We start from the raw sequence: 8,717 nt of genomic DNA on the forward strand, positions 1-8,717 counted from the left end.
CAGGGACAACTCAAATGCCACGTAATATATTCTGGGTTGTGAAATGTCCCTAAGATCTTTCAGAAACTCATAAGTTTTGTATTTCATGACTTAGTGAATGAGTGGAAGGGGAAGATGGCAAGGTGATAGTTGTCTGCCTGAACTTTGGCCAGAATGCTACCTTGGTTAAAATGGGCCTCCATCAATGATGACAGAACAACCCAGTCCCAAAGTTAAAGAAGTGTCAGTTTAGGAAGGATAAGCTGAAATATGGAGGACACATGACAGATTGGGAGAGGTAGAAATGGGCTGTTGGAAAAGAAGAATAAGGTTGTGCTGTGGGATATCCAACAATATCCACAACTGTCTTTAGAATTTATGGGTCACAATGGTCACTTGAAATCATGTTCGTAGACTGTGAACATGCCCATTTTTTGCTGACGGCCACAAAGAATTTTTTTGTGGAACCCTTGAAATTAGCTTCAAGGAGTTTCGATAAAGAGTGCCTCAGTCCCTATATCCATCTACCCTGATCTAAGTAAGCTATTTATAACTGAAACAGATCTTACTATCATAAACCAAGCTAAGCCCTCCATTTCCAACATATTCCAGGCTTATGCATCCATCCTGTAGAAATACTCTCTTTGTGGCTTTGCTTATAGATATTTTCAAATCATCTTTTGAATTTATGTCTTGAGCTTCCCCGTCACTGTATTTTTTATGTGTTTTTCTTGTTGTTTCCTAATTTTTCCAATTTATATTTTTTTTACTTTGGACTTTGTATTAGATTGTGCTCTGTTCATTTATGGAGGTGAAGAGGGTGAGTGGTTGGCATGAGCTTCTGTAGCTCAATCTGGGGGCTAATAGCTTTTCAGTGCTTTGAAGGTGATGAGGAGAATGCTCTCCTGCTCTGTGCTCTGTTCCTTATCTAGGTGGAGCCCCTCATCCCTCATGAGTTACTGCTCCTCTCCGACCTGGAACTGTGACCCAGAACTGAGTAATGGGCTATGGACTGCCAAATGGTACAGAACCTGGAATCTCCTTCTGATCAGATGTTCACTCACCTTACCATCCCTATGTGATGGGAATGCTTGGTGCTCCTGATGCTGCTACTGCAGTTGCTGTCTCCAAGTCCAAAATCAGTGCCACTTTTGTCCCAAATCTGTGGGCTCTGCTCCTAGCTAGCCCCGACTCTACTGTCCACTAGTGACTTTTTGTTAGCTTTTCCCCTCAGAATCCGAGTTAGCCTTTTCTGTGATTGTTTTATAGGAAAGGTTTTAGGGGAAGTCACTCCATTATCTTGACTCCATATGATGAAAAGTATTATTCTCTATAGCAGAATTAAATGACACCATTTGGGAGAAGGGAATATTTGACATCTGAGGTGCCTGAGATGTGTGTAATCACTCCTGGGAGGGAGTACAGAAATCCATCATAATTTAATCATATCACAAAAATCTGGGATACTTTTAGCATTAACCAAAGGCAGATAAAACTGGCATGTTTAACTTCTATTTTATCACCATTTTTGTCATCAACATCATCATCATTCATATAGTGCCTTAAGATTTGCAAGGCATTTTACAAATTTTATCTCATACGCTCTTCATTACAGCCTTATAAGGTAAATACTATCTCCATTTTATAATTGAGTAAATTGAGTCAAACAGAGGTTTGGGTTTTTTTTTTTAATTAACTTGGCCTATGGTCACACGGCTACTGTCTAAGATGGAATTTGAATTCATATCTTCTTGTCTTCAAGCCCAGTACTCTATACACTATGCCACCTAACTGCTGCCAGGAAATGTTCTCAGATGGGAAAAATCAAGCAGTCAATACTTGTCCAAAAGTCAGAGAATCAGCTGTCCATTTACCAGTCATTCATCCAGGAACTTCCACAATGAAAGGATTTTGTGGCAATTCAGTCCCTGCTGGACTTCATAAATCCGATCCACCAGAAAGGACTTAAAGGTCATCTAGGCAGGGGAATCCTGCAGCAAATTAATCAGTTACCTTTGATCCAGATAATATATGCCTCTTGGAGAGACACATTGAGCAGTACTATACCCTAATAATCTGATAAGAGAGAACATAGAATTATTCAAGACATGCCATGCATGTCCATGTACTATTTCTCCATCATTTCATCAAGAAATTAATCCTAGTGTCTCTACTTCAAAGACAGCAAATAAAGAGGACAATGACTCATATGTACAAAAATATTTAGAGCAGCTCTTCTTGTGGTGGCAAAGAATTGGAAACAGGGGGTGCTCATGAATTGGCTGAACAAGTTATGGTATACGAATGTGATAGTATACTATTGTGTTACAAGAAATGATGAAGAGGACAATTGTAGAGAAGTGTAGAAAGACTTGAATGGATTGCTATAAGGAGAAGTGAGCAGTAGAATCAGAACAATTTACACAATAATGACTGTGAGACACTTAGGAACCCGGATCAGGATCCCAGAGGATTAATACGAAAACCAGCTACCCACCTTCTGATAATAGAATGAAATTACAGAGAGATGATGGACTCAAAGTGCAGATGGAAACTTTGGACAGAGCCAACATAGAAATGTATTTGCTCAACCACACATTTGTAACAACAGATTTTCATGTTTGCTTTTTTGCTTTTTCAGTGGGGTGGAGGGATAGAGAGAGAAGGTGGATTTTTTGATTGACAAAAATGGAATTTAACTGAACAAGAAGAAATTACAACTAAAAAAGTACAACACTGTAGCAGGAATGACAGAAGTTAGACCTGTCATAGAGTCCCATTTCAGACTATAAAAGACCCTACTCACATGCTGCCCAGTGTCTTCTGATCTGTAACAATAAAGCCATCTGTGGGGTTGGGGGCCCCAGAATAAGGGGAAAACTATGAACTTGATTCAGAATAGATTCCCCTGGCCCCCAAAGGCAGCAGATATAGAAAAGCATGTCACATTTGTTCAGTGCATTCAAAGGCGAGTGGTCCTACCCAATTAGAGCTGCTCATCCAGAAAAGAGAAGAAATAGTGAACTTTAGATTAGGCAATTTAACCATTTTTGGGAGTCTAATGAATCCTACAGACCCCTTCTTAGAATAATGCTTTTAAATACTTGAAGGAAATGTTCCATTTTAGTTAGAGGTGCATGAAAATAAAGATATAATTATCTCTCTATTAAAGTTCACAGACTCCTTGAAATCTATCCATGGACCACCATGCTCAGACTTCTTGACTCTAGTTGGAACCAACAAAACATTAAATAATCTCAGGCGGCTGCTACATACTGGCTTGCCCAATCAACTAACTACCAGAGGGCTTCCGGCTTAGCTGATATTTCTTAGGCTTTGGTTCCCCTGCCAGCGGTCTGATTAAGCTGAAAATTTTGCTTGGTGTTCTGGGGTCTTTGTGTCCCTCCTCTCCGAGGAAGGTACCTCTCATACTATTTGCTGTGAGCATGGTTTGTGGGATTGGCCTCAGGTATAACCATTCCTATTTGTGGCTCTGGTCACCCACACCTGAGGTGGGAGTGGCTGCCCTCTCTTCTTTAACCGGGGCATCTGTTTTCCACTTACCCACCCCCAGGTGCTTATGAGTTCTTGAAATAGCCCTAGGCTTATTTGCATGGTTTCACCCCAGTGACCCAGGGGATTAGAAAGCTCTGTGGGAAGAGGATGTGGGGGAGCACCCTGGAGCTACAGCATTCTGGGAGAGACGTTGGTCAAGTGGGAAGAACCGTCTCTGGACTCTGGGGATACAGGGAACAAATGGGGGACAGGGAGGACTCTTGCTAACTCAGAGGAGAAAGAAAATTGGAGATTCAGTAGACCTAGGCAGCAGGAAGAGGTTCAAACCTGAAGAAACCATTTTTTTAATAGGGTAGGATTATGGAGTTGGTGTGAAGTACAGAAGTAAATAGCCTGGAGCTTTATGGACCCAGAGTTCTCCAGAAGCTTTGCTAGTAAAGGGTCTCTACAACTGACCTGCTAGGGAACTGGAGCCATTTTTTAAAGGAAACGAATCATGCAGAGTAAGAGTTTGGGAGGTGGGGACACACCAGTGAGCAATATGAGGTGAAACAGCTTCAATGAGGAGGGCCATGATCATCCTCAGAAGTTGGAGGAGCCTCACCCAGAGGCAATGGCCATTTAGTAGACTGGGGACTTGAGGGAGAGCAAAAGGGGGCAAAGGCACCAACCCCCAAATCCTCCTTTTTTGGGAACTTGCAGGAAGGAATATTGAAAGGGGAGATTCTGTGGGGGCCATGGGGAGGGGAGGCCAAAGCCGCTCTGTTCAGGTTGGAGGCCTTTCTGGGTTCTTTATTATGTAAATAAAATTTGTTTCAGGTCTGATGTTTGAAGAGCCTGAGTACAAATAAGGGGAGCTGTTAGCTGCCCTTGGAGGAAGGAAATATTCTATCTAATATGCCCAGGTTTCACCTGAATGTGGACAGACAAGCTCCCACGTACATTAAATATATTTAGGCCCTTCAGAGAGTTTCTGGCACAAGATACCGACAAGTCTTTGCCTTTGGCCCTTTATAACCAGGTATTACTGCTCTAGATGGCCAAAAAGAGGGCTCGGTCTAGGGTCAACTGTACCCCTAGACCTGCCACTGGTACCATCTCTGAGCCTGGCTTTGGGCAACAGCAAGAGTAGTGATCGTATTCTTATTTTGCTGTATTTTGAACAGCTGCACTACCTACTGTGTGTGTGTGACCTTGAGAAAACCACTTTACCTCTCAAGGCTTCATTTTTCTCATCTGTAAAATGAGTTTAGACTACAGGGTCTCATTTAGAGTTAGTATTGCGAGGGACTCTCTCTACTATTCTGAGATGCTTTGACATCTCATCTGATTCACACATTAACTCTTGTTAAAAAGGTATTACATGTCTAACCCAGAATGAATTGCTTGTCAGCTCCTGGAGTGGCGAGGAAAGGGGTGGGGGAAGACCCCATGGATCATATGACTTTGGGAAACTTGTGTGGAAATTTGTTATTAAAATAAAAACAATTTTAAAGGTACTACATGCCTTATCATCCCCATTTGAGAGATAAAGAAACTGAGGCACAGAATGGCTAAGTGATTTGCCTATAATCACACAGCTAGTAAGCCTTAGAGGCAGGATTTAAAGCTAAACTCCAGAACATGATGGTTACAAAGGGCTTCTGAAGTCATCTAGTCATGTTTTAGGGCTGTCTGTCCATTTTTGGTGTCCACCTTTCACTCAGCTCTTACCTATGGCTCCAAGAAGCATGTACATTGGTCATGCCCTGGTAAAAGTGTCTTAGCAGACGGACTAAACCAGGTTGAGGGAAATAAAAAAACCTCCAACCCATTGAAGAGTTAGGGAGATGTTTACACATAACATGTGAAGACATCACTGATGGAATGGGTGGATGAAAACCATTTATTCCAATGGCCATGAAGTAGGCATTGTGGAGTACCTGGAGCTTGGTCAGACATCAAAGCAAAGGCCATCCATTGCATCTGGAACCATCACCAGCCATCCTGACTTTTTGTTCTGCCACTAGTCTTTGAGGACTCTGGAAAAGTCTTTGTGTAATTGAGCCTCACTAAAATACAATTTAAATCCACAAGTCAAGACATTACCCTGTGATGCCACTGGTCCTCTTTGAAAATAAAGGCAGAAAAAAATCTACTCTATACACAAAAAGAATTGCTATAATATACACAAGTCATCATTCAGTTTCTGTATAAAGACTTCTGAGAAGTGGGAACCTACCACTTCTAAATGCAGGTCATACACTTCTGGACTATTCTAATTATTAGGAAGTTTTCCCTAAGAACAAGACTAACTTGGGCTAATTCTATCCATTACTCCTGACCATTGGGGATAAATAAAACCAATCTCATCCCTACTCCCCATGAGCTAGCTATCACGTTCCTCCAGAGCCTTTTTTTTAAACTCCAGGTTAAATATGCCCAATTGATCCTCACATTTCATGGACTTGTGGCCCTTCATTATTATTCTGGTTGCCCTCCTCTGGACACTAATCAGTTTATCATTGTCCTTGTTAAACTATGGTGCTCAGATCTGAACCCAGTCCTCTGATGGAAGTCTCAGATTAAAGTGGAACGATCGCCTCCTTATTCCTGGGAGCTCTGCTCATAATCTCATTAGGATTAGATTGAGGCAAGGGAGCTGACACTTAGCCAGTCTTCTCACACCAGATTCGTGGTTTTTTACACTCTACCACATCTGCCTTCTTCTCTCAACCTTCAAAATACTCACCCAACTTCCTGGAAAACAAGTCAAGCCTTATCAAAAAATATTTAACGTTGCATAGGTCTTCCAATACAGGCGTTCGACATAGATGTTTTGCTTAGCAGATAAGATATTTATTAAATGGATTTATTACCAAATGGACACATCTGTCAACACACAAAAACAAACTAACAAAATTCTCATATACTAGAATTCATTATATTCACAGCAACAAAATGGTGTTAGTGTATATTGTCTGCTGGGATTGTTTATGAAAATGTGCAAAGGTAGACTGGCATAGAATAGATAGACTTAGGAAGACTTGGGTTGGAATCCTTCCTCAGACACTTGTTAGCTATATTCCAGGCAATTAATTTCTCTGAATCTTAGACAACTCCATAAGAAGTATGGATTAAGTTAGAGATGGGGTGCAGTCTGTCTTGGTGCTGCAGCAATGAAATCATAGCTCCTTGACTACTTATCTATTGTAATGATATTTGTTAAAATGGGATTCAATTTGATTCAACATTTATTAAATATCTACTATGATCCAGGCACTTTTTATCACACACTGGAGATAGAAGGGCAAAAAGGAGCCTTTTTGGAGCTTCCATTCTACTAGGGAAAAATGGTGTGTATGCAAGTAAATAGGAGGCATATACAAAAGGTAGTTTCAAGAGGAAGTGTGAATGACACCAGTAATCTGAAAATGACTCCTGGAAGAGGAAACACCTGTGGCTGTAGGTGACAGTGAATTGAGAGTCAGGCCTAGAGGTCTTAGAAGTCTTAGGTTCAAATGTGGCTTCAGATAGTTCCTAGCTGCTTGTCTCTGGGCAAGTCACTTAACCCCCATTGCTCAGCCCTTACCGCTCTTCTGTCTTGGAACCAGTACAAAATATTGATTTTAAAAGAGAAGGTAAGGGTTTAGAAATTTTAAAAAGGCAACACCTAAGCTAGGTTCTGAAGGAATCCTTAATCCTAACATGGTTTATAATATTCCTAAATGTCTCTCTGCAGTGGAGCATGTTATGGGGAGAGTTAAAGAAAGGATTTTTACACTTTTTATATATAAATTTAATAATAATAATAACTGTTAATTAAATTAAGTTTGTTTATCTAAAGGGAGAAAGGGAAAAGGGATCAGGGAATAGCTAATTTATAGCCCACTTAGAGATTAAACCCCTTATACTTTTATAGCTATTCTAAACTAAACCTCTAAAGTAATATTTTAAGGTTAAGGGGGTTTTGTTAGGAATAGGGTCAGGGATAAATGGGCCAAAGATTCTCACAACACCAGAGTCCTCCTTTGGGTCAAGCAGCAGTCCTAGTAACAGCTTAGATGAAATCTTCTCCACAGCAGTAGCACGAACTCCAGTAGAAAGGACAGGCAGGAAACAAGGAAGCCCAAAGGAAAAGGGACCACTGGCTCTCTGGGTCCACCCCAGAAATAATCAGATAGCACCCCTGGGCTCTCTTGACTGCTAGAGGAAAGCAGCCTCACTCTTCCAGAGTTCACCAACCACTTTCTGCAACTGCTCTGTCTTCAGTCCCAGTTTCTGGGAGTTCTGAGTGGAATGTTGGTCTGCAAGGTCTCATGCTGTCAGTTTGCCCTGTTATGCCCTGCTAGAAATCCCTGACTACAGGCAGAACTCAGGAGGTACAATATATGTTCCTATAACAATAATCAACATAAATTTTACATACAAATGATTTCTGTTTTCCTATAATATAACCATCACTGGGATTAGCGAATTCAGAGAAAGATTTCCCTCTAGCTCCAGCTATTGGAATGTGGAGACTGAAAAATACTTTCCCAGTTCTTCCTGATTTTGCCCCCACTGGGATGGATGATCCTAATTTTCCCCACCCCATTTCCTTGAGCCATTAGTGGTGATTGAATCTGTCTATCCCAGTGATCTTCACACAAATGATTTTTACCGCACAGCAGCACCCATAATCGAGAGAACAATGTTGTGAAACTTCAAATTTAGTTTTAATTCCATCTCTGACAGGCCAAATTGAAGTCGTGGCTTATGCTTTGCTATGGCCACTTAGCTATGACAACCATTCATCCTGGATTTTCTGGGACAGTCCTGATATCCCTAAAAGAGAGTACTTTTAATGAGACTTTTCCAAAAGAAGATGCTTTGTCAGATTATATATTCTGATTTTTGCTTTTGAAAATATGACCAACTTATCAACCAGCAAGCACTAGAAAAAAATCCCAGCACACTCCATTTGGAAATCTTGCCCATTAACCCTGAATTAGAAAGAACGACCATATTCTCATCCCATGGGTTCTTTGTCCAGAATTGTGGCAACAAGATTCTACAGGGAGATGACCACCATCAGTTTCTTGAGGAAAATAAGACCCCAACAGGAAAGGGAAAATAGGACAATTGATCATCTCCCTCCCTTTCCCCCCATGTCCCCTCACTCTTTGTTAATTTAATAAAGCATTTCCTGATTACCTAGCACTGTGAAAGAAAGAAAAAAAAGATAAGACATAATCCTTGCC

This window comes from Monodelphis domestica, chromosome 4 (assembly GCF_027887165.1).
Source record: "Monodelphis domestica isolate mMonDom1 chromosome 4, mMonDom1.pri, whole genome shotgun sequence".
In the NCBI taxonomy this organism is placed as follows: Eukaryota; Metazoa; Chordata; class Mammalia; order Didelphimorphia; family Didelphidae; genus Monodelphis; species Monodelphis domestica.